This window comes from Manis javanica, chromosome 3 (assembly GCF_040802235.1).
Source record: "Manis javanica isolate MJ-LG chromosome 3, MJ_LKY, whole genome shotgun sequence".
Classification (NCBI taxonomy): Eukaryota; Metazoa; Chordata; class Mammalia; order Pholidota; family Manidae; genus Manis; species Manis javanica.
In genome coordinates this window covers 4,531,858-4,557,309 of record NC_133158.1, presented here as the reverse complement: position 1 = coordinate 4,557,309, position 25,452 = coordinate 4,531,858, and the positions used below count along the sequence as shown (strand labels likewise).

Sequence of the window (25,452 nt, the reverse complement as noted above, 5' to 3'; positions counted from 1 at the left end):
AGCAAACTGAATCAACTAAAAAAGGGGGCTGAGGGTAATTGGTTCATAGAAGCAAAATACGCAGGCTAACGCTGGTTTCAGCTGCAGCCACATCCAGTGTCAAACTGTATTACCGCGTTCCTCCACGTGTGTCTGTGTGCGCCTGCACACATGGCCCGTGTCCATGGTGGGCTTTGTTCTCGGATGGGCACTCCCCTTACAGGGCTGAGGCACAGAGCTGTGGCATGGCCACATTCTATTCTAGCAGTTCGGCCACCCTGGGTCAGAGTGTCTCCGTTCATATTTTTCCAAACAAGTCCCTGAAGGGGATTTCTTCTGGCTGGCCCAGGTCAAGCACCCATTCTGAGACTAAGACTAAGCCAGAGAGACAAAGTGGGAAGAATCTCCAGGCCTGAGTCATGTTTCACCCCAAATCCCCACCCCACCCCCAACCACAGTCTAGAATAAGGAAACAAAGTCAGGGGTCCCACTGGCCCTCACCTGCATGAGGCCCCTCTGCAGCTGCCTGCATCAGGGGGAGGGATACCTGGGAGCAGAACGCACCCCACATCCATGCCAGCAGTCAGGTGCCCTCTGAGCTCACAAGCATGCATTAACCAGATTGTGCAGCTACAACACAGAGTCGTGGAGAACTGTGGCGGGGGGAACTTAAGTCAAAGGCACATAAATGACTTCACAGGGCTCCAGGCCAGACGGGCCAGCCCAGGAAAAACACCTCATGCTGTCAGTCATCATTTCCACTTCATTCTTTTGCATTTGGCAGGCTCCTTATGCTGGCCCCTTAAGACACCGTTTGAAAACGCGCACTTTGGAGAGGCATCATTAAATAAGGTCTTTCTCACCAGTCATTCACCACCATCCAAAAACTTTTGTTTTGGTAAGGGTGGATTTATTAAAGTCCAACATGACAGCACACAAGTCATGAATTTTAATTCTGGACATTCGCAGCAGCAAAATACTATTAATCATTGTCATCATAGAAATTGCACATGTACATAAAACTGTATATAAAAACATAACACATAAATATAATACAAAAAAACTAAGTGACTGCCTACTTTTCTCACATTCCTGGTATAGAATTCTATGTATAAGATTTCTTGTTGGTTGCTGATACAAGATTTGGTGGACATGTCTCTGCCTCTGCTTGTGCTAGTGTGCTTGCCCCAGTCCTCCCGAGGCTCGCAGCCCAGGAAGTATACTTCCCAGAATCCTGGGTCCAGGTGAGACTCAGCCAGTGAGGGGCCCTCAAGGGAGACCCAGAAGAACAGGAGTGGTGCCCCTACATCGGGGGCGGGGGGGCAGGCATAGGTAACAGGTGAGGGCAGTGGGAACTTTGCCAGCAGCTTCCAGCATCAGCTCCAGCAAATGGCCCACTTCGGTGCTGGCAGGCACCTGAAACCATGCATGGCATGTCCCCTGGGATCCCCACACTTCCTCATTTCCTAAAAATTAGAGTTGGCTTTCTCTGATGTTTGTTCCTTCAGCTTTTCTGACTGCTTTGTAGGCCTTGAATTCTCAATGTTAAAGCTCTTCCTGTTTGAAATACCTGCAGGGATTTCTGCATCTTCCCTCACACTCTGAAAACTTAAAAGAATTCATCAGTATGTACTTGCCCAAAAGACGACACACTATAATAACAGGTTATGCCAAGCCTAAGGCTAGAGCCCAGGGAGACTTCGGGGTTCTGTCTGATGAGGCTGAAATATTCCACTAACTCCACCTCTAAGTTTTACATTAAATGTATTAGACCTGTAAATCAGCCCCAAATTCTACAAAACAGCTGTTTCTTTTCCAGTGATAAATGAAGTGTTAAAAAAAATACTAGAAAAAATTCTGCAATTTGCATCAAAAAGAACATGCGTTAGTGGATGGGCAGAAGAATGGAGAGATGGACAGAGATGGGATGAAGAATACATAACATCGGTGCTGGAAAATGGGTGAATGGCTCATGGGTGCTCCTGGTAAAACGGTTTCAGTTTTGCTACATGAGCGAACATTTTCACAATTAAGTGTCAGAGGTGGGGAGGGGAACATTATCAGCCCAAACTTAAAGAACAATATTGGTGGAAGTTGAGACTTTTCAGTATTTTTTTAAATATCTGTAGGATTGACTTGCCTATAACCTAAGTGTTCTAAAATCATTTCTCTCAATATTATCACTTCTCTTTGTCTTCTGTCACGCTCAACGGGAAGATAACCACTGGGACTCATCACTTATGGGAACTCTTTCCTCCAAGAAGCAATTCTACAGTATCATTAAATAAATGCATATAAAATTCATATTGAATTACTCAATAAATATTTACAGGTCATCTCGAATTAAAGCCACGAGAAAATCAGGGTTTGACGATTGAATCTGCTATTACCCTCCACCCTATAATTACCAGGAACTGGCGGTGTCGGTGGCTTTAATCCCACCCAGCATAGCGTGTTTTGCAACTTGCTCACAGAGAACAGTGGTGCTGCCGCCTAATCCTTTAGGAGGCAATTAATTAACAGCGATGTATTCAGATGGCTTGAGTTTCCAGTATTTTCACAGGCAAAATATGCTGATCTTATTCCCTGCACATCAGAAAAACACCTCAATCCTTCATTCAACAAACACTTTTGGGGCAGCTGTACTACAGGAGGCACTGTCCGGGGTGAACACTCTGTCCTCCTCCTGGGGCTTAAATTCTAGTGGGAGAGGAAATCAAAGTCAGATGTCGAAAAAGGTCATTTCAGACAGTTCCATGAAAAAGATGCGGAACCAGGCCAGGTGCGGGGAAATGACAGTGCGACGGGAGAAGGGTGGGGGTGAGGGGATGTCTGGGCCTGTGCCGGGCCAGGTAGCCAAGAAAAGCTGCCTTAAGAAGGGGAATCTGGGCTGAACCCTGAACAAGGGGGAATTCTGACAAAGAAGATGCCACCGAGAACAGACACACATGCAAGGGCAGTGAAGAGAGGACAGGCTCGGCTCGTTCACAGAGCAGGTGGGGCCCCTGGGGGGACTCGGCAGGAGGGCGGCTGGGAGAGGACGCAGGGCCAGGGGCAGGTGACCACTGGCCAGTGAGTTCTGATTCCATTGTAAATGCACTGAGAAATAATGGAGGGCGATAAGCTCTCTGCAATAATAAAATGGACTTCCAGAGTTGACCCAGGTGCTCTGTGTACAAATTCTGCCGACTGCAGAGGGATTCCAAAGCCAGTGAAAATAACACGGCAACCGGGACGCTGGGTGCCTGGGGGTGGCGCTGCTCGTCGCTGCTGATGGACGGTAACAGTGGGAGCCACACTGTAATAATGTTGCCCTGTGTGTCCAGAATTGGGGCACACAGTTTCGTGGGGACTCGTGAGTTAGATAAATCTTTGCTCTCAGTTCATGAGCTGAGGCTGAGAGAGAGAAAGGACCTTCCCTGCATTGCACAGCTGTCAAGAGGCAGTCAGGATCTGAACCCGGATGCAGGGCGCTCTAAAGCTCACCTTCACTCCCGAGCCAAGGCAGGAGGAGCTTCAGAAAGAGCCTCGGTCAGCTGGTGGTGGCTGGGACGGGCACTGTCCTCCTCTGGCTCATGTCATCCTCGCCCTTCCTAGTCCTAGTAGACACAGACAGACAGACACACACACACACGCATGCACATGGCAGGGCCGGGGCGGAGGGGAGAAGATACAGAAAGAAGGAAAACAGAGCTGACGGTTGTCTGCCACCCAACTTTGCCATCTTTTCCTGTGGTAACAGCAGCACACTCACAACTGGCTTGGTTCACAAAGAAAAAAGAGTGCACACTCCGCACAACGGACTCCAGTTCAATGTCCCTTTCTGGCTCACGGTAAACAAGCTACGGCGTTTTATTCAGGCGCCCCCATCACCCACGCTGGAGGAGAAAAACATTGTTCCCAAATGTTTTCTTACTGCAGCGCCTTTGTGTGCCAGTGATTGCTGTGATTTAACCTCCATAATAAAACAGAATCATCCCTGGATGACAATTTATAGCACAGTTTCAGAACTGTTTGCTTCTTTCATCGTGCTCCTTGGTGATTCTCATTTACTGGCGTTGTCTGCCCTCGGGAACACTAGCACAGGCCTGCCAACAGCCGTCGGGCAAACGAGCTGCTCACTTCAGGCACCCAAAGGCTTGGGATTCCAGAGCGAGACCACATCTTCACGACCAGAAGGGGCTCCGCGGCTCCATCCACTCGTGTGCACAGTGGAATGGGCTGTAAAGCATCCCGGTGATTCAGCTGTCCACTGCAGAGCTGTGCGTCTTCCTGGTAAACCATGCTGAAGACACGCGCACGAAGCCCAGTGCTACAGAGGCGCCTGCTATAAAAAGCGAGTATGAAGTAGCTGTTGGAATGCAGCCACTTGCCTGGCTGGCCCAAGGTGGGGAGGGACGGGGGTGTGGGAAGGGAAGAGCAAGGGGTGGGTGTGACCCTGGGAATGAAAGCGAGAGAGAAGATGGTAAGACAAGGCACCTCAGAGGTGCAAAATCAAGCAGCAGGAGGGGGGTACAAGGGCCACAGCGGCACATCTTCCTCCTCTGCAGCAGGTCCAGCCGATATTCCCAACACGGCCTCCTCCTAGGCTGGGACCACTCTGTCCAGCTAACGTGGGGCCAGCAGAACTCAAGCACTGCCAGTACTAACCAGGCGTCAGGGTGCACCCACTGAACGGAATCCTCAAGCGTACGGGGCTTCGGTACAACGTGAAAGACGGGCCTGCACTGCAGAGTCAGAGCCCGGGTCTGTGCCTGCTCTGCCCTGCTTTCCCTCCATGGCCTCGGACCCGCCCCAGCTCACTCAGCTGTGGAAAAGGGGTGATACTACTGCACTGCACCAGGCGGTTGAGAAAATGGAATGCAGCAATGTGTGTCAAACACAAGGTAGGGGGCCAGGTGCCAAGGAAGTTCACCTAAGAAAAGTTTACCATGAATGTCGCCACTTGACCTTTGCGCTACTGTTCCAACCTCACGTTTGCACCCCACCATTGCTGGTGGTCGTTTCAGCCCATCCACCCTGTGTGCGGGTGCACAGAGATGCATCTGTCTATAGCTCACCACGAGGTGTGCGTGCATGTGTGTGCACGCCTACCACTCAAGCAGAAGGATGAGTTATTTGCACTCAGCACGTCACTGTTGCTGGTCCATGCAGGGCCCCTCTTGGTTTATATTTGCCCCTTCAGCCCTGACCTACATTATTCCTCACCACCTTTGGCACCCACTCTGATGAATTTGAAAGACATCCTTAATTGTGCATATGCTTACGCAAAATACATGTTGTTTTATATATGCCTTTAACTTACATAGGTTCTATTGTGCCATAAATATGATTCCATTTCTTATGCATTGTTTCACTCAAGATCAACATGGGTTGTTTTATATTCATCTAGTTTGTCATTTCTCACTACTACATCCCGCACAGGAGAGCTGCCCCCTTCCTCATGATGCGGTCCCAGGGAGTCTCCAACCACCCCCTGCAACTGGCCGCATCTCACTCCTCATTACAGTTCTTTAAGTCAACTCACAGAACACAATGTTTCTCTAAAGGGTAGGAACATTTGCTCTGGTATAGACTAAAATGCACAACTAACTATGAAATCATCAGGCAGCCATGTCTGCGTGACCCCTGGGCTTCCCCAGGCGCATTGCCCATGAAAGGCTGGCCTGACGCAGCCCATGCTGGACCCCATCCTACCCTTGGCTGAAATGCTGGGCTAACGAGCTCAGTGTGTCAATCTTTCTTGTTCAAATGTCCTGTTTGATCTGCAGCTCTGCTGCCCCTCAGACAAGCACGGGCAGCAAGAGAGGCAGGGGAGCCTGGCAGCACTGCCCCGGGAGGGCACTGCATGCACGCGGGCTTGTCTCCCACACGGGTGTGGGTGGCCTGTCCCGCACCCAGGGCCCCGTGCTGACGGCTCCTGTGGAGGCTGGCCAGGTGGGGCAGGAGGCTTCACGAGAGTCAGCGCGACGGGACACCCCCCTCAAGGCTGCCATGATGGCCCTGCAGGCAGGTCCCCTGGGACTCCGACAAAGTCTCCTGAAACATCAGTGCTGGCCAAGAACTGAATTTTTAGAGCTTCCTCCAATGTTATGATTAAGTGTTCCACGCGTCCATCCTTCTGTCCAGTTGATTTACTAATAATTAGAGCTACAGTAACAGCAACCGATCATGAAGAACTACGTGCCGGTCAAGGGGCTAAAATGCTTCATGTAAATTTTCTCATTTGACCCTCAAAATAACTGCATTAGGTAGATACTATAACCCATATTCTACAGATAAAGAAGCTAAGGGTTAGGGAGTTTAAGTAAATAGGGCAAGATTAGTCTGCTATTAAAGATGGGGACGGGATTTGCACTGAGTTGGTGCCATATGCTTATGTAAAATCTAAATGTACATGTGAAAATTTACAAGCCTGTTCCTACTATGCTGGTTGTAGCAGATACATATGTGCATATGCAAATGAAATATGTTACTATTTATGAAGTGTCGGCCATGTCCCTGATGTCGGGCTGATGCTGCACCCGTTTCCCACGTGACCCTCCCAGCAGTTCTGAGGTCACGGTCATCATTGCCTCCATTTCAAGGAGGGGGAGGCCAGAGCTCAGAACCGGGGTGCCATGGAGCCTCAAACCCAGCCCTGCCCCTACAGTGCAGACATGTACCTGACATGTCTAGGAGGTCTGATCACCGATGAAGAAGTTGGGGGCTGGGGCGGTAAAGGTACCACGCTCAGTAAATGTCAGCTAGCCCAGGTCCCAGGGCTCCAAAGCCTAGGCAGATAACCCACCTGCCAAAGGAGACATGAACCCAGCTCCCAAAAGCCACCTAAACATCCAGAGCATCGAAATTCTATAGGCAAAGCAAATGGTGTGGGCAAAGGGCTTGTGCACCCACGCCTGCACGAGGTCATTTCAAAGCTGGCTTTCTCAGCTGCTAGGGCCATGGAGACCAAGGCAGCACGCTTCCAGAAGCCACTGCTGAAGGGAAGCAACTCATATGCTGTCTCTGTAGTACAGCCTTCGGAGAAGGGAAACCCAGCAGGAGGTCAGCTTGGAGAACTAGGGGTGACTGTCCCTAGAAGGCATCCCCACCCATTTATGGGTTAGACTCCACAAAATAGGACAATGCAGAACCATCCGTCTGCTAAATACAGCTGAAAATGAAAAAGCAGGGCTTGTGCTTCTGAGAGCAGACCTCCTGGTGTCTCCAGCACAATAGTGCTGCAGAGGCTGGGCCCCCCTCCTGCGTGTCCCCGAGGGGATTGGTACCCCCAGGCTGTGCAGAGGATCTGCACTCAGCCGGAGGACAGAGAGGGCGATACAGGGGCCAAGCCCCCTGCTGACTTGGAGGGGGCCTCGCAGCCAGCTTCTGATTACTGAGAGGACAACATACTTTCTGCGGGGAGGGACAGACAACTACACATCAAACGGGCAGATCAAAGCAGGGAACATGGCAGCACAGCCCTCTGCACAGAGGCAAAGGGAGGCAGCCAGGGAGCGGCTGAGACAGACGCGAATCCCACGCCCTGTGTCCTCAGCCTGCGCCAAACTCCTCCGGGCACCCACTGCCGCCACGCCAGGTGTGTAGGCGCAGCGTGGACCTGACCGCCACCTGCTGGCGTTCAAACCACCACACGAATGGACATCTGTCCCCCCCACCACACAGGGCGCCCACACCTGCAGCCCTCACAGGCCCTGGCCTGCCTCACTCCGCCCCGAGCCCTCTACTCCGTCCTCCTTTCACCTCCCTGCTGGCCCACTTGCTGCCCCCTCCCCAGCTCCAAACATGCTCTTCCTCCTGCCAGGGCCCTTCTTCTGGGTCTGGGAGCCCGTCCCCATCACTGCTTAGGCCCCTGGGGGTGCCACCTGAGCAGCTGGGCCTCCTGCCTGCACACCTTTCCCATCACTCCGGCTTCAGACTAAGCCTCAGTCTCCCCCAGGAGCCTACAAACTCCAAACTCTGTGCACAGATGGGTGGCGGGGCCCGTGTGTCTTCTTCGCAGCTGTCAACCTAGCCCTGGAAGCAGACAACTCCGAAGTCTCCAGGCTGTCACACAGTCCCCAAAGTGGACAGAATGGTAAAAGCAGCCCAGGACAGACAGGGTCTGTCTGAACATTCACACTCACCCACAGGCCTCACAGGGAGGAAGGTGGCTCCGGACTGGACGAGAAGACAAATAAATGGCACACCACTCGCAGGCTTTCATATTCGCCTCCTTGGAAGGGCAGGAATTCTCCAAGAAATGAGCACCGCACCCCACTCCCAACAGGCATTAGGTCATGACATTGCTCACCCCAGGAAGGAGGCCACCACAGGGCAGCACGCAAGAGGTGGGGGCTAGACTTGGAATCAGACAGGACTGGCCTGGAACCACAGCTCTGTTTTAGACCTCACACCATAGATGAAAATTAACTCAGAATGGACCAAAGGCCTAAACGTAAGAGCTAAAACTATAAAACTCTTAGAAAAGAACATAGGCGCAAACCTTCTTGACCTTGATTAGGCAACGATTTCTTTAGATATGACCCCAAAAGTACAGGCGACAAAAAAGGAAAAATAGTTGGTGGTACAAAGGACATCATTAAGAGAGTTGTCTTTCAGCTAGTTTCTAGAATAGATAAAGAACTCTTTCAAACTGATAATAAAAAGACAACAACATTTAAAAATGGACAAAGAATCTGAATAGGCATGTCTCCTAGGAAGATATACAAATGGCCAATAAAGAAAAGATGATTGATGCTATTAGTCATCAGGAAATGCAAGTCAAAACCACAGTGAGATGCCACTGCACACTCACTAGGATGACATTAATCAAAAAGATAACAAGGGTCGGCAAGGCTACGGAAAAATCAGAATTAGTATGCCCTGCTGGTGGGAATGTGAAATGGTGCACGCAACCACTTTAGAAAACCGTCTGGAAGTTCTTCAAAAGGTTAAACACAGAGTTACCAGATGACCCAGAACCCCTTTCCTATATATCTATAGGAATATATACATATGTTTTCAAGAGAAATGAAAACATATGTCTACATAGAAACTTGCACACAAATGTTCATAGTACCATTAGTCTTCATAGCCCAAAACTACAAACAACCCCGGTGATCATCAACTGAAAAATGGATAAACCAAATGCAGTATATGCATACAGTGGAATATTATTTGGCCATAACCAAGAATGAAGCATTGATACATATTATAAAATGGATAATCCTTAAAAACATTCTGCTCCGTGAAAGAAATCAGTCACAAAAGACCACACACTGTATGATTGTATTTATATGAACTGTCCAGACCAGGTAAATTCATGGAAACAGAAAGCAGAAAGGCATTTGACTACTCTCCTTGAAGGAAGGAGGTTTTGGGGGAAACAGCGCATGACTGCTAGTGGGTGCAGGGTTTTCTCTTGGAGGTGATAAAAATCTTCTACAGTTGATTGGGGTGATCGTCATACAATTCTGTGGATATATTAAAAAACATTGAATCATACACTTTAAATGAGTGAACACTACTGTATGTGAATCAAACTTTGGTAAAGCTGTTAAAAAATTGCAAAGGTAAATGGGTGCAGTGTTTTTGGGGTTGGGCCAATGATTATATAACTGTTTTTAAATGCTAACAACTCGGTTATTAAGACGTGTTATACACATGACAAACATCAGAGAGGGGATGTGAGAATCTAATTTAAAATCATTGACTATGCAAATGTAAAATTTCAAAATATGCAAATGAACCATACTGTGATAAAAAGGAAGGCTAAGTGAGGTTAATTCCTTCCTGCTAAAATAACGCCTTTCCTGTCCTACTCCTTCCACGGTGAGTGCCTGATGTTGTTGCAATGCTCTTTTCCTTGAATGAAGTTTGATGAATTATTTTTCCTGTAAGGTGCCTGCACAGAGAGGTAAGTGCCACATATTCCAATGTAACCAATTTGAGCATGTTTCATCCCATTCTCCTTGTGAGAGAGATTGCTGAGGTCATCATTCTAGGAAGAAGTGTGTGCTGGGGACAGGGAGGTTGAGAGGTATGGCTCTGATGTTTTTCCTGATTCTGTGAATGAGACCAGACTGGCAATTATCTACATAGATCAGATGGGAGAATATACACAAGAAAACTAACACGACTTCTTATTGGTAGGAGCCTAAAACAAGGGCTAAATCCTAAAATGTTAAAGGTGAAGAAAATCTCAGAAACAATCGCATTCCAGGGTCACAAACTTAAAGGAGAGAGAGAGAGAAATCCCATCTTCCCTTAAAATGCTTTCTTACCCTGTGTGCCATGAACGGTCTGCCCTCCACCTCCAGCCACAGATGTTTTTAACCCAACTTCCCGGGTTGTAACATGTAAGCAGTATCTGTAAAGCATAGCACAGCAGCCTGGCAGATGAGGAGCTCCCACAGCATGGCAGTGGTGGTGGTGAAGATGATGGTTATGGCAAAGACAAGGACAGGGACAGCGGCTTCCTCGGCACAGAGTGCATTATAAAAGCTGTGGGGTCCCTGCCTACGAGCTTTCAAACATTCTGCGAAGTTCCCGAACAGAGGTTGCGGCCCTGATCTGACCAATGCAGGGGCTGCAGACTCCGCACTCTTTGGGGCCTTGCTGGCAGCACTGGTGACCGCATGGAGACCCGCAGACTGGGCAGTTCACGCTGATAGCTGCTGTGGGGGAGTGGGGGCCTAGGGTGGCCACAGCTCTCAACTTCACAGGCTCTGAATCTAGATGTTTTTACATAGCATCATATTTTCATATGCAATTTTGTTTCTTTCTTTTCTCAAAGTCCACGTGGACCAAGTAAAACCAGTCTATGGACAGGACTGGCCCGGGGACCGAGTGTTGACAACTGTGACACAATTGATTCATGGGGCCTCCCCATCTCCTAAAGCCATTCCCGTGAGAGTGAGTGATCATGTGTCAGGCCCCTCCCCCTCCCGTGCACTCAAGTGTGCACACCCGTGCTGCACACACACACACACACACACAGCTTCAGGAGAACAGCCAGTGACCCCACTTTGTGCTGAGTGAAGACGACAGCACGCACTTCCCTGGAGTAAAACCATCACCCATCTGGCCTCAGAGGCTGCCTCTGAGTTCCAGCACGGCCCACACTGTCCACAGAATACAGCCACGGGGACACAGTGAGACTCCCAGCCCAGCAAGGGAGGGGTCCCAAGAACCTTTGGGGGAAGCCGTCTTGGAGAGAGGCCGCCTGGCTCAACAAGACTCCTCATAGAGGCCACCGCTGCTGCCTGCCATCTGGGCCCTGCATGGCTGGGGCCCATGGGCCCACCGCTCAGTAAAAGGGCCAGGACCTTTCCCTGGCTCAAAGTCCTTCCAGAGCCACCTGCTTGAGGGCGGGAGACTCCTCACTGGCTGGCATTGAGATGCTGATAAGCAACTCCCCCCGGGACAGAGGTGAGAGCCACCATGGCCTCCTGGGAGCACCCTGAGAAGCTCCCCACTGCAAAGCCATCAAACAGCTAGGAATCCCTAGCTATACAGTGAGGGAGTATATTCCCAAGGATGGGATTTTCCACCCCAGCTGACACACAAAAAAATCAGCTAAAAAGCACACAGAAGAAAGAATAAAGTCCCCATTTGCCCCCAGTCATACAAAGCATTCTGTGTTGTCTGTGCAAACAGCCAGCCCGGCTCAGGCACACAGTCAACGGTACCCAGCTGATTGCTAACAAAGACTCTGATTACTCCAAAGGGCTGTCAGCCCTCCACTGAATGCAACAAAAATGAAATGCCAATGAATTCCTAACCACTTCTTCATCTGCCTCTCGTAACGTAATTTAGGAAACATAAATAACCTCACTGTGTTTGCAGGACCAGCAGCTCCGTACCTCCATATGGGAAACTGAGCAAAGACCATAGAGAAGGCTCAGGCCGCCAATACCTCTGTTAAACCTAAGAAACACGCACTCAGAATAGTTCGCCAAACCTTTCATTTGCTGCCAGTAATTTATACAATTATAGCCAGTGGTCTATTATTATTGTTGTTGTTGTTATGATGATGGCTTTATTCTGTCATTTTAATCTATTGATGGTGATACTTTAGTGGTCTACCATAATTTCCTCCCACCCACAAACCTTTTAAAATTTCTTTTGCCGCACCAGAGTATAAATTAAGTGGCATTATTTCCTACTTGGTCTGGTGTGTTGAAACAAGGTAATGCTTGGAAAAACTGAAGAGGACCCGGCATCTGGTATGGCACTGCTGTGTCGAGCCCCACTCCCATCCACGCTGGGGCAGACCGGGCCCTATCTTCCACCTGCAGATGACACCTGGCTCTTCCAGGTCTAGAGGGCAAAGCAGTCACAAAGCCCCATGGGTGAGGCTGGCAGCTCTGCATGGGCTCCGGGGGGACATAATTGGTACTTGTGCTAAAGGCAGCGACCAGCACTGTAATTTCACAGGGGTCTCCATGGCCACCAGCCTCTCCTCACCAGGATGTTTGGTTCACACAGTTGGACCAAAGTGACAGGAAATCTTTCAAAACTGGATTTTGCAAATGGGGAACAAAAACAGGCAAGGAAAGCAGGAAATATGATTTTAAAAGACATTTCACATTGGATGGGAAAGGGATTTTTTTTCATTCTCTTCTTTATCACTGCACCACATAAACCGAATCCAAACTTCACTGTGAGACAGAGGAGAAATGGTTCATTTGGTGGGGAGCAGAGGTCAAGGTAGAGACACAGACACACAGCAAGCACTTGGGACCTTACCCAGCCGCATGTCCAGACGACCAGATGGTCTTCCCAAACACGCGCACTCCCCCCCTGGGGCTGGGGAGGGCTGGGGCAGCAGTCACGCCCGCAAGAATTCCACAGGCTAACATCCACAGAACAAGCAGGACAGTGACAATACACGTTACCAGCCCCACCCAACTTCCAAAACGGGGCTGACGGAACAAGAGCTGAGGAGACAGGAGATGAAGTGGTGCATACAAAAGGGAACATGGCCCTTACTTCTCTCAGCAGGAGGCAGGCACGTGGTCCACTGTCACCATGGGTGGGGGAATTGCCTTCTGGGCCCCTCTGTGAGGCTTAGCCTGCTAACAATCTGAGGTATGCCAGAGGAAACACCAACCCTCTTAGGCATGAAAGCTATGAGGACCCTGCGGTTCCATGCAGTTTTGCCCTCGACCATTAACCTAGGACACTTCACTGACCTCATCAAAACTGGTGAATCCAGATTGTTGCTATTTTTTAAGTTTTTCTGGTTTGAGGTTTCTGCTCTAAATTTTCTTATGTATATGTGTGGGATTTTGCAACCCAGTTTGTCACCAAAAAAAAAAAAAGGAAGGGAAGAAAGAAAACTAAAAAGTAGACTATAAGTTACAGCAACATAAATAATAGCCTCCTCAAGATTGGCTTAAAGATGGAAGCATGAGAGGTGAGACAGAAACCTCTTCCCCAAATCACATATAATATGAAAATACAGCAAATACAACTAATTCTGAAAGAGCAACAGGAAAGAAGGCTGCAACAGACTGCCTACATCTGGGGAAAAGAGCAGACCTCACGGAAAAGGGTAAAGTACCAAAGCCGCGATCAGGTGGGACCCAAGCCCTTCCCCCACCCCAGCTCACTGGCAGGAGGAAGAGAAACAGAGCTGGGAGGGGGTGGAAGCCTGGGAATGGCAAACACCCAGCCCTGGAGATCTGCTCTGGGAGCACGAACCTACATTACATGGTGCTCTGGAGATCAGTGGGGTGGGAAAGCTAAGACAGGCAGAGTACTTGGAGAGACTGAGATTCCAGCTGCTTGTGGAGAACAGACATCCACAACTGGCTGCTCTGGGACAAAAGAAAAGCAGGCACTCTGAGAGACATCCCAGCAGGGAGACAGCTGCTAAGGAGGCAAGGATTGCAGAGCTTGCTGCTCAGGAGAAAAGACAAGTGGACAAAATTGTCCCAGCACACTCAGCCCAGCAGGTTGGGAACTTTCAGGGGCTTCAGGCACTCCATCCCCCTGGCTGGCAGCACAGCTCTGAGGTCCACCACCATGATAAGCAGCCTGCGACTCCTTCCTCCTGGCTAGCACTGGCTGCAAACCTGCTGCCACAACCATTGTGCCATGCCAGCCAGAGGGCAGCCCCTATGGCAGCTACAAGGGCGTAGCACAGAGGCTCCTCCCTGTGTGCTCAGCCCACTGGTCCTGGCTTGGGAGGCAGGCACTGCAGTGAGGAAGCAGGAAAGAGCTCTTTCCTCCCAGCAGGCACCAGTACCATCCGCCTGTGACCCCCGCCATTGCTCCAGAGGCTGAGCAGCTCCAGAGAGTAGAGCTTCTGGGCACTAGAAAGTGCCACTTACACCAAGTTATTATTGCAAATATGAAAAGTCAAAAGAACCTGGTACAAACCCAAATCCCACAAACACCAGAAAGAAGGCCAAGTGAAACTGAACTCACCAATCTTCCTGAAAAAGATTTCAAAATAAAAATCATATACATGCTCATGGAGCTACAGAATAACATTCAAGACCTCAGGGAAGAATTCAAGAAAGAGATAGAAACTTTGAAAAATAAAATATCTGAAATGAAACAAACTATTTGAAGGAGCAATTAAACAATTTCCAGATAAGCAAAAGTTGAGATAATTTACCTCCCACAAACCATCTCTACAATATATTTTGGAAGGACTGCAATAGATGGAAGTATTCCTAAGGTTAAACAGCTATCACAGGAGAAAATAAAACCAAAGTAAAGGAAGTACACCAATTAATTACTAAGCAAATGCAAAATTAAGTCAACTACCCCTGAAGCCACTCAAGGGATACACAAAGAGTAGAGAATGTGATACCTAACATACAAAGAATGGAGGAGGAAGAAAAAGAAGGAAAAAAGGGAATAAAAGAACCTTTAGATTGTATTTGTAATAGCATACTAAGTGAGTTGAGTTGGACTGTTAGATAGTGAAGAAGCTACCCTTGAACCTTTGGTAACCACGAATCTAAAGCCTGCAGTGGCAATAAGTACATATCTATCGATAACACCCTAAATGTAAATGATCTGAATGCACCAATCAAAAGACACAGAGTTAGAGAACGCATAAAAAAGCAAGACCCATCTATATGCTGCCTACAAGAGACTTACTTCAAACCCAAAGACATACACAGACTAAAAGTGAAGGGATGGAAAAAGATATTTCTTGCAACAAATAGGGAGAAAAAAGCAGGAGTTGCAGTACTAGTATCAGACAAAATAGACTTCAAAACAAAGAAAGTAACAAGAGACAAAGAAGGACATTACATAATGATAAAGGGCTCAGTCCAACAAGAGGATATAACCATTATAAATATATATGCACCCAACACAGGAGCACCAGCATATGTGAAACAAACACTAATAGAACTAAAGGAGGAAATAGAATGCAAAGCATTCATTTTAGGAGACTTCAAGACACCACTCATTCCAAAGGACAGATCCACCGGACAGGAAATAAGTAAGGAGACAAAGGCACTGAACAACACATTAGAACAGATGGACCTAACGGACATCTACAGAACACTCTACCCAAAAGCAGCAGAATACACATTCTTCTCAAGGGCACATGGAACATTTTCAAGAACACATCATATACTAGGCCACAAAAAGAGCCTCAGTAAATTCAGAAGGAATTTACTGTGTTGCCCTTTATTTCTTTGTGTTGTACCAATCAGCTTCTCAGATCACAAAGGTATGAAACTAGAAATAAATTATGCAAAGAAAAAGAAAAGGCAACAAACACATGGAGGCTTAACAACATGCTCCTAAATAATCAATGGATCAATAACCAAATAAAAACAGGGATCAAGCAGTATATGGAGACAAATAAAAACAATAATTCAACACCACAAAATCTATGGGACGCAGCAAAGGTCATGCTAAGAAGGAAGTATACTGCAATATAGGCCTACCTCAGGAAAGAACAACCCCATATGAACAGTCTAAACTCACAATAAATGAAACTAGAAAAAGAAGAACAAATGAGTCCCAAAGTCAGTAGAAGGAGGGACATAATAAAGATCAGAGCAGAAATAAATAAAATCAAGAAGAATAAAACAATAGAAAACAATCAATGAAAGCAGGAGCTGGTTCTTCAAGAAAATAAACAAAATAGATAAGCCCCTAGCCAGATTTGTCAAGAAAAAAAGAGTCCACACACATAAACAGAATCAGAAATGAGAAAGGAAAAATCACAATGGACAAAACAAAAATACAAAGAATTATTAGAGAATACTATGAAAAATTATATGCTGACAAGTTGGATAACCTAGAGGAAATGGACAACTCTCTAGAAAAATGCAACCTTCCAAAGTTGACCCAGAAAGAAACAGAAAATCTGAACAGACCAATTACCAGCAATGAAATTGAACTGGTAATCAAAAAACTACCTAAGAACAAAACCCCTCAACCAGATGGCTTCACCACTGAACTTTACCAAACAGTTAATGAAGACCTAATACCCATCCTCCTTAAAGTTTTCCAAAAAATAGAAAGGGAGGAATACTTCTAAACTTATTCTATGAGGCCAGCATCACTCTAACCAAAACTAGGCAAACAAACCACACAAAAAAGAAAAATCACAGACCAATATCCCTGATGAACATAGATGCAAAATACTCAACAAAATATCAGCAAACTGAATTCAAAAATACATCAAAAAGATCATCCATTATGATCAAGTAGGATTTATTCAAGGGATGCAAGGATGGTACAATATTCAAAAATCCAACATCATCCACCACATCAACAAAAAGAAGAAAACCACATGATCATCGCCATAGATGCTGAAAAAGCATTCAACAAAATTCAACATCCATTCATGATAAAAACTCTCAACAAAATGAGTATAGAGGGCAAGTACCTCAACACAGTAAAGGCCATATATGACAAACCCACAGCCAACATTATACTTAACAGTAAGAAGCTGAAAACTTTTCCTTTAAGATTGGGAACAAGACAAGGATGCCCACTCTCCCCACTTTTATTCAACATATACTGAAGGTCCTCGCCATGGCAATCAGACAACACAAAGAAATAAAGGGCATCCAGATTGGCAATAAAGAAGTCAAACTGTCCCTGTTTGCAGATGACGTGATATTGTACATAAAAAACCCTAAAGACTCCACTCCAAAACTACTAGATCTAATATCTGAATTCAGCAAAGCTGCAGGATACAAAATTAATACACAGAAATCTGTTGCATTCCTATACACTAATGATGAACTAGCAGAAAGAGAAATCAGGAAAACAATTCCATTCACAGTTACATCAAAAAGAATAAAATACCTAGGAATAAACCTAACCAAGGAGATGAAAGACCTACACCCTGAAAACTACAAGACATTCATGAGAGAAATTAAAGACAACACCAATAAATGGAAGTACACCCCATGCTCATGGATAGGAAGGATTAATATTGTCAAAATGGCCATCCTGCCTAAACCAATCTACAGATTCAATGCAGTCCCTATCAAAATACCAATGCCATTCTTCAACGAACTAGAGCAAATAGTTCTAAAATTCATATGGAACTAATAAAGACTGAATAGCCAAAGCAATCCTGAAAAGGAAGAATAAAGCAGGGGGGATTACCCCTTGAGTTCAAGCTCCCTGACTTCAAGCTCTACTACAAAGCCACAGTAATGAAGACAATTTGGTACTGGCATAAGAACAGACCCATAGATCAATGGAACAGAATAGAGAGCCCAAATATAAACCCAAGCATATATGATCAATTAATGTATATGATAAAGGAGCCTTGGATATTAAATGGGGAAATGACAGCCTCTTCAACAACTGGTGTTGGCAAAACTGGACAGCTACGTGTGAGGGAATGAAACTGGATTGTTGTCTAACTCCATACACAAAAGTAAACTCAAAATGGATCAAAGACCTTGAATGTAAGTCATGAAACCATAAAACTCTTAGAAGAAAACATAGGCAAAAATCTCTTGAATATAAACATGAACAACTTTTTCCTGAACACATCTCCTCAGGCAAGGGAAACAAAAGCAAAAATGAAATGGGACTACATCAAGCTAAAAAGCTTCTGTACAGCAAAGGACACCATCAGTAGAACAAAAAGGCATCCTACAGGATGGGAGAATATATCCGTGAATGACATATCTGATAAGGGGTTAACATCCAAAATATATAAAGAACTCATGCACTTCAACACCCAAAAACAAATAACCTGATTAAAAAATGGGCAGAGGATCTGAACAGACACTTCTCCAAAGAAGAAATTGAGATGGTCAACAGGCACATGAAAAGATGCTCCACATCACTAATCATCAGGGAATGCAAATTAAAACCACAATGAGATGTCACCTCACACAAGTTAGGATGGCCAGCGTCGAAAAGACTAGGAACAACAAATGCTGGAGAGGATGGGGAGAAAGGGGAACCCTCCTACACTGCTGGTGGGATTGTAAATTAGTTTAACCATTGTGGAAAGCAATACAGAAGTTCCTCAAAAAACTAAAAATAGAAATACATTTGACCCAGGAATTCCATTCCTAGGAATTTACCCAAAGAAAACAAGATTCCAGATTCAAAAAGACACATGCAGCCCTATGTTTATCGCAGCACTATTTACAACAGCCAAGATACAGAAGTAACCTAAGTGTCCATCAGTAGATGAATGTATAAAGAAGAGGTGGTACATATACACAATGGAATATTCATCAGCCATAAGAAGAAAACAAATCCTACCATTTGCAATAACATGGATGGAGCTGGAGGATATTATGCTCAGTGAAATAAGCCAGGCGGAGAAAGACAAGCACCAAATGATTTCCCTCATTTGTGGAGTAAAACAATGAAGCAAAACTGAAGAAACAAAAACAGCAGCAGACCCACAGACTCCAAGAAGGGCCTAGTGGTTATTAAAGGGGAGGGGTGGGGGAGTGTGGGTGGGGAGGGAGGGAGAAGGGGATTGAGGGACATTATGATTGGCACACATGGTGTGGGTTGAGGTCATGGGGAAGACAGTGTAGCACAGAGAAGACAAGTAGTGACTCTGTGGCATCTTACTACACTGATGGGCAGTGACTGCAATGCGGTATGTGGGGGGGACTTGATAATATGGATGTATGTAGTAACCGCAATGTCATGCGAAACCTTCATAAGAGTGTATATCAGTGATACCTTAATAAAAAAGAAATAATAATAGTCGCCTCCTCTTTCTTTTGTGATTCAAGGCAGATAATTTTTTCTGAATTAATTTACTCCTCTTTCAAGGAGCAAGTTTTGAAGTTTTGAGATGAGGTCGAGAATGAGCACAGGTCAGAACAGTCCTCTAGATGTTTGCAGCCACCTCTGCTGGCCCAGAATGCAAGGCCATCCTAGCAATGTTAGTTACATGCGGCTCCTAGGACCTCCCAGCTCATTTGGGCCTTAATGTGTGAAGAGTCCTTATGATCTAAGTGTCATTTTATTCAGGAAGATTCCTGGTTAGGAACCTTCCCCTAATTTAGAAATTTAGAAACAAAATGGTTGATTTCATTTGCAACCTAATGGGTATCCTTCTGAAATCACTCTGACAATTTTCATGATGCCCGCAAACACAGGTGAGTTTTTAAACCAGAAGTGTCTGTATAACCCCTAGAGGTGCTAATCCCTTATAGAGCATACATTTTTGGTGCAGATCATGTTCTCCTTGGGTACATCCTGCTCTCCATGCCTCTGTGTATATATTAACATAAAAACATAGATGTGTTTTATAGTCATACATATGTAGATACGCACCAGTCAACAAACAGCTAGAGGAAGTCACTGTAATAGTACCCTCTAGCTTTTTGGAGGATTGGTGCAAATCTCTTCTTCGGAGGGAAAAATCCATTTTCCTGAGAAGGTAAATGTTTATTAAATGCAAATACTGATATTCGTTACCTAGGAAAAATGTCTTGCTGAATGTGGAATTTCTTGATAAAAAGCTTTCAAGTCCCAGGTTTCTCCAGATAAGCCCCTATCAGTGAACTGAGGCGTGAATGCGCTGAAATTGAATTACTATACAACAGCAGTGGCTTGCACAGCACAGCTATAATGGGAATCGGTTCCACAATGCACAGCAGGTAGCTCTAGGAAGTGGGGAAAACTTAATATATCATCTAGTCTCTCTGAGCTTTTCCCAAGAAGCTAGGATGTTTATTTTTAAGCCAAACACTCTTTTTCAAGTGCCTGATTTATCATTTTATCAACGTAAATCAGAAAATAAGTGAAACAGGATTAAGTTTATTTACAGATGTGGGCTTCACAGTGCTTTCAAAATTTTTTAAATATCTGACCCAAGGTCTGGAAACAACAGGCTCTTCCTTCAGTGAGCCTGGTTACAACTTGCTTTTTATGTCTCTTCACAGTTCCCAGCAAGTTTGTTCTTTTAGATACTTCAATTGTGTTGGGGAGAAAATGAATTTGAACAGCAAATAAATGCTTCGTGTTTTGCCCCCTATGCCACCAAAACAGTTACCATCCTGCAATGCCCCCTCTCCGTCTCTCTCTGAAATGCGTCCGCGGCCGTGGGGGCCTGCCCCGCACAGCCCAGCAGAGAGGGCCACGCGGGTCGGCACCTGGCCCTGCGCCCAGCGCCCCAAGAGGAACAAGGGAATTACAGCTCGGCCCAGATCAGCGGGGGAAGGCAGCGCCTGCGCTGGAGCTGCGGCACACAACCCTGGCCGTGCTGGGGAATCCTAGGACAAAAAAAAAAAATCCTAGTGTAAAAATTCTCCGAAGTCCTCCTTTCAGTCGTTCCCTGGTTCACCTACTGTGTTCGGGCTCTGCTGTACATATCAACTGTGTAGACCATTCTGAAGTCACAGGATCATTACTTACCCTGGCTGTAGGCACCCTGTCCTAAAAGCAGGAAAGATATCGCTGCAATCGGAGATGCCTGCAGTGACTCTGGGTCACCTCCTTTACTCCTCCTCCAGCTGCAAGTCAGCTGTCGCTCGGAGGTCCCCTCGGCTGCTCCCTCCCGCTGCGATGGTTTGTGCTGCTCTGAGTAGAGGGTCACATTTTAAAGCCAAAGGAAAGCCTGGGGCAGCCTGTCCACATAACCAGCGCCATGCACTGCGCATCCTTTGCCTTCTCCCTCCTTTCAAATCAAGGAAAAGACTGTTACCGCCAGAAACTCGGGAGAGAGAGGAGCCACGTCACACGTGCCCCCCACCGACACTTCAGAGGAGCTCTGACTTGTGCCACAGCCGAGCAATTCCAGCTGTCACTTAGGAGTTGCCCAACAGGAGTCTACGGTTGGCAAAGGACTGACACCTGCCACTTCTTCCTTGTCTGGCACGTGACAGATCCCCCTTGAGATGTTAATGAACTAAGCAAACCAGTTCTATTTCTTGTCCATTCATAGGGACTTACAACTTCATAAACTGCTCAGCAGCACTGATTGAGGGGTTGGTGACATCAAGATAGCTGAACAAAGAAGCTGGGAGGTGATGTTGGGCACAGTCACTACCCACAAGCCAGCAGCCACAGGGCTGCATCAACCCGATTTGGCTTTAAATTAAAATAATTTACATCACGCCTCTGAGTGGACATGAACAATTATTTAAACCACCAATGGTATTAAAAAGTGCTGGAAAACATTAGTTAAGAAATGCTACCATAATGACGGCACCATTATGTTAGTGGCAATTACTGAAGCTAAGGTTAGCTGTAATTGGCTAACCTGCACAAAAAAGCTTACATATAGTCCATTACCAAGCAGCTGACAGAGGTTATGTGATGGGCAGGCCACCTTAGGTGTCACATTTACTCAGACAACTGACGGGGAGAAAATAGGACTTTCTGTGATAGGATAATTGCATAGCAGAGAGTAACTCAAATAGGGGACGGGTATGATAAAATCACTCTGATTCGACTAATCACTGGGAAAAGTGATGGGGGAAAATGATGGAATCAAGCCAGAAGAGACAGAAAAAGAGATCAGCATTGTTGAACAGCCCAGCGATGACAGGCATGTTAAAAGACTGGGTGACTCCAGCAGTCCTGCTTCCCCCTGGCACTAACTACCCGACCGCACATCCTAACGGTGTCAGCGTGTGTTTCTAAATTGCTATGGCCGGTCTCATAAATATTTTTATATACATCCATGGAAATTTTCACAATCGGTGTTGTTCCTGAGCCCATTTTGTATCTGTGCTCGTGTCCTCCTTGCTGCCCACCTTTTGCTGAGCAGGAAGGCGTCAGGCCTTCTGACCCACCTCGAAGGTAGGCGGTGATGGGGACTTGGAAATGCAAGGTTCCTAGGCTCAGCGCCTGCAGCGACGGTGCACACGCTAAAAGCTGTTCTTTTCCTGGGCCCTTTGAGAAAGGGTTGCTGCTTGGTGGGTGGCACGGACAGGCAGGGAGGGCCCCACCATGCAGAGGGCGTTCTGGGGCAACATAGTGAAGAACAACCCCACCACAGAGCCACAGCACGTTTGGATTGGTGGGCTCTGCTGATCGGATGCTCACAAAGCCCAGGGGCAAACAGCGGCCTTTCCTATTTGAGAAGTGAGGAGTCCTCACATGAAAACAGTCATGCACGATGCTCGCCCAACCTCAGTGTGAACTCCAGGAACCTCCTGGCAGCCACCTCCTCTCACTCCAAATGCTACATGTGAGCGGCCGTGCTCACAGGCCGGCCAGGCCCATCATCACGGCAAAACCGACGCCAGGTCATAGCCCGACTTGCCGTATGAGCCCTGTTTCCTGTGGGAAGGCTGGGAGCTGGGCAGAGTCACACATCACTGGACCAGTCGATCTAGATTGTACAGCATCGGATCTAACCTAGATTGTGCTTCCAAAGAGCTTTGCCCATCTACTTAAAAATACATAAAATACACAGTTCAGAGAATCATGGATGTCTTTAGTGTGGGAACATTTCAATTCGAATAAAGCAACTGATTTTTTTACTTCTCCATGGAACCACATCAACCATATTTGTCTTTTTTTTAAATTTCACTAACGGTTTCAAAATTAGCTTCCCTCCTGTCATCATCCACGGGCCTCCAGAAGCTTCAAGACTCCCAGTATTAAATGCTTTTACCCTGAGGGTCCCTTAACCAGCAGCAGACACACTTACTGAATGTTGCGTTTGCCAGGCACTGCACTAGACTTGGTACACAGACACACACAGAGGCACCGCCGTCCTACCGCCTGTGTCAGAAGGAACTCCCCCAAGCTGCCCGCGAGACTTTTGCCCGGCCATGCCCGTGTGAGCACCTCTACCCCAGGGATACAGTAACAAGGTCTCACAGCCAGGGTCGGTGCCAGAATGAAATGACATGACATATATAAAGTGCTTAGTGCGGGGCCTGGCCCACAGTGAAGCCAATAAACCTAAGAACAGATTAGTAAGTCGCTGCATCCTCCTAACATCTGCAGCAAGGTGAGTGAGAAGAACAGGTCCACTAGGGACTCGGCTTTTCTCACCCGCCACATGGACCCCCTGCCTCTGGGCAACCAGGTCCAGGTTCTGGCGCTGGCTGGCCCCATATTCCACAGCCTGCTGCGTGAGTCCCCTGAGCGTCCTTGCCTGCCAACTGCACAGTCAGAACCTAAGGAGATTCAGTCCCTTTCCACACTAAAATTCTGTGATTCACAAAGAAATCGAAGTTGACACAGTAATAGCATTTCCCTCTCTCAAACTGGTGTTCTTGTTACTAGTATTTAAAACAAAATAAAGCTTTTTTTTTGGGGGGGGGAGGATTTAGGAAAATGGGCAGTCGTGTACCATCCTGCTGGAGGGACGGTGGTGGTACAGCCTGATCCGGACACAATGCTTTTATTCGCGGAAGTGCCCTGAGGATTGGTTTGGAGGCTCTGAGCTGTTCAGAGTTCAGGAATTCATTTGAAGGAAATCAAAGTGCACTGCGGGGTGCTGACGGCACAGAAGGTGAGGAATGTGGACTCAGGGTCTGTATGCCTGGAGCCCATATCTCACTCCCCGTGAGACCTCAGAGAAGAGACACAACCTCTGCCTCTCAGTCTCCTCCTTCGTAAAGAGGGAGAGCAACAATCTCGTCTCTTGTAGGAAGGGTAAGTTCTAAGGAAAAGTGAGTTCGTATAAGATCCGCAGAGGAACACCCAACATGGAGCAGGTGCTGAATCAGTTAACTATTTCTAATATACAAGAAGATTCACTGCAGCATTACTTAGAGCAAAACTTGCAAACAACTTAAATATCCAGATCTAGAGGGACAATCAAATAGATCACGATACACCCATAGACTGGAATGTTACGCAGCTATGTAAGAAAACCACAAAATACAGTGACACAAGAAAATGCCCACACTATAATGGTATAAAGAAGTGAGAAGAAGCTAGAAACAAAAGCTAACAGGCAAATACAATTGCAAACTTGAAAAAAATAAAAAATAACGTGCATAGAAATGCCAAGACAAGATTGGAAGGAAGAAAACTCACAAAGACAATGTGGTGGGACTGGTAGGTGATTTTTCCTTCTGTTTGATGCTTTTCCATACATTTTTCAAATTCCTTCAATGGGGCACTCATTTTATAAATAGAAAACAGTAAATTGGGGTGGAGGCTTTTTTTTTTTTTATTATAGGTTCTCTTAGATTTGAATGGCTACATGCTGTGTGTCTGGAAAGATGCTGCTTGCTTCAAGGTGGCGAAATAAGCACGCCCCAAAGGCCACTATGCAAGCAAGCAGGGCTGGCAGGCAGAACAGAATTTCTGTGGAGGACAACAGTTTTTTGTTTTTTATTTTTTGTTTTTTTCTTTCAGGGCATTTCAGAGTTTCCACCAAGAAGTCTCAACTTCTTGAAATTAATAAACATAGTAGCAGTGGAAGCCTCCATCCCCTGAGCATTGTTTATGCACCAGGGTCTGTCTCAGTCATCACACAGTGTGTTTTTCCCATTTGCAGAGGCTGTTTTACCAAAGGCGAAAGCTTAGTAAGTGACAAAGGTGGGCACTGACCCCAGGTCAGACACATGCTCGTACTTACTGAACCACAATCCCTCCTCCTCCAAAACAAAATAGTACAAGAATTTTTACAGACTAGCAAATATATGGGATTATCAGGTCTAAGGCAGAAATACTTACAGAAATTTTAACTGGTCAATTAAATGTGAGAGAAGCTAAAGGAGGAGGTGGTCTTTTATAGCAAAGTGATTCTGGAGATGATCATTAAAACAGAAGGTAAGTAAACTATACATTAGAAATAAAGAACTCTTCAGGTTGCAGTTCTTTCCCATAATCCTGTGCCAATAGGACATTAACACAGGATACACTGCAACATTCACACGTCCTATGGCAAGAATGTGGGAAGTGAGGATGTAAGTTGGCCTGTTTAGCAGGCAAAAAGGAATCAAGTCAGAAACCGTCTCGGAAATCCAAAATAATACCCCTGTGCACTGCTGTCCATTCATCCTGCTGATAACGTGAAATTTCAGGGCACTCTTACTAGTTGAGACAAACACTGTAACTTCACTAATATTCCAGTAGCAGTAAAGA

The 25,452-nt window shown here is 46.4% G+C and overlaps 1 protein-coding gene across 7 annotated transcripts in view; it reads right to left on the bottom strand.

The window, feature by feature from the left end:
* The window catches only part of CACNA2D3 (calcium voltage-gated channel auxiliary subunit alpha2delta 3), a 699,185-nt gene that overhangs the window by 521,673 nt on the left and 152,060 nt on the right, over positions 1-25,452 (bottom strand). The window lies entirely within an intron of this gene.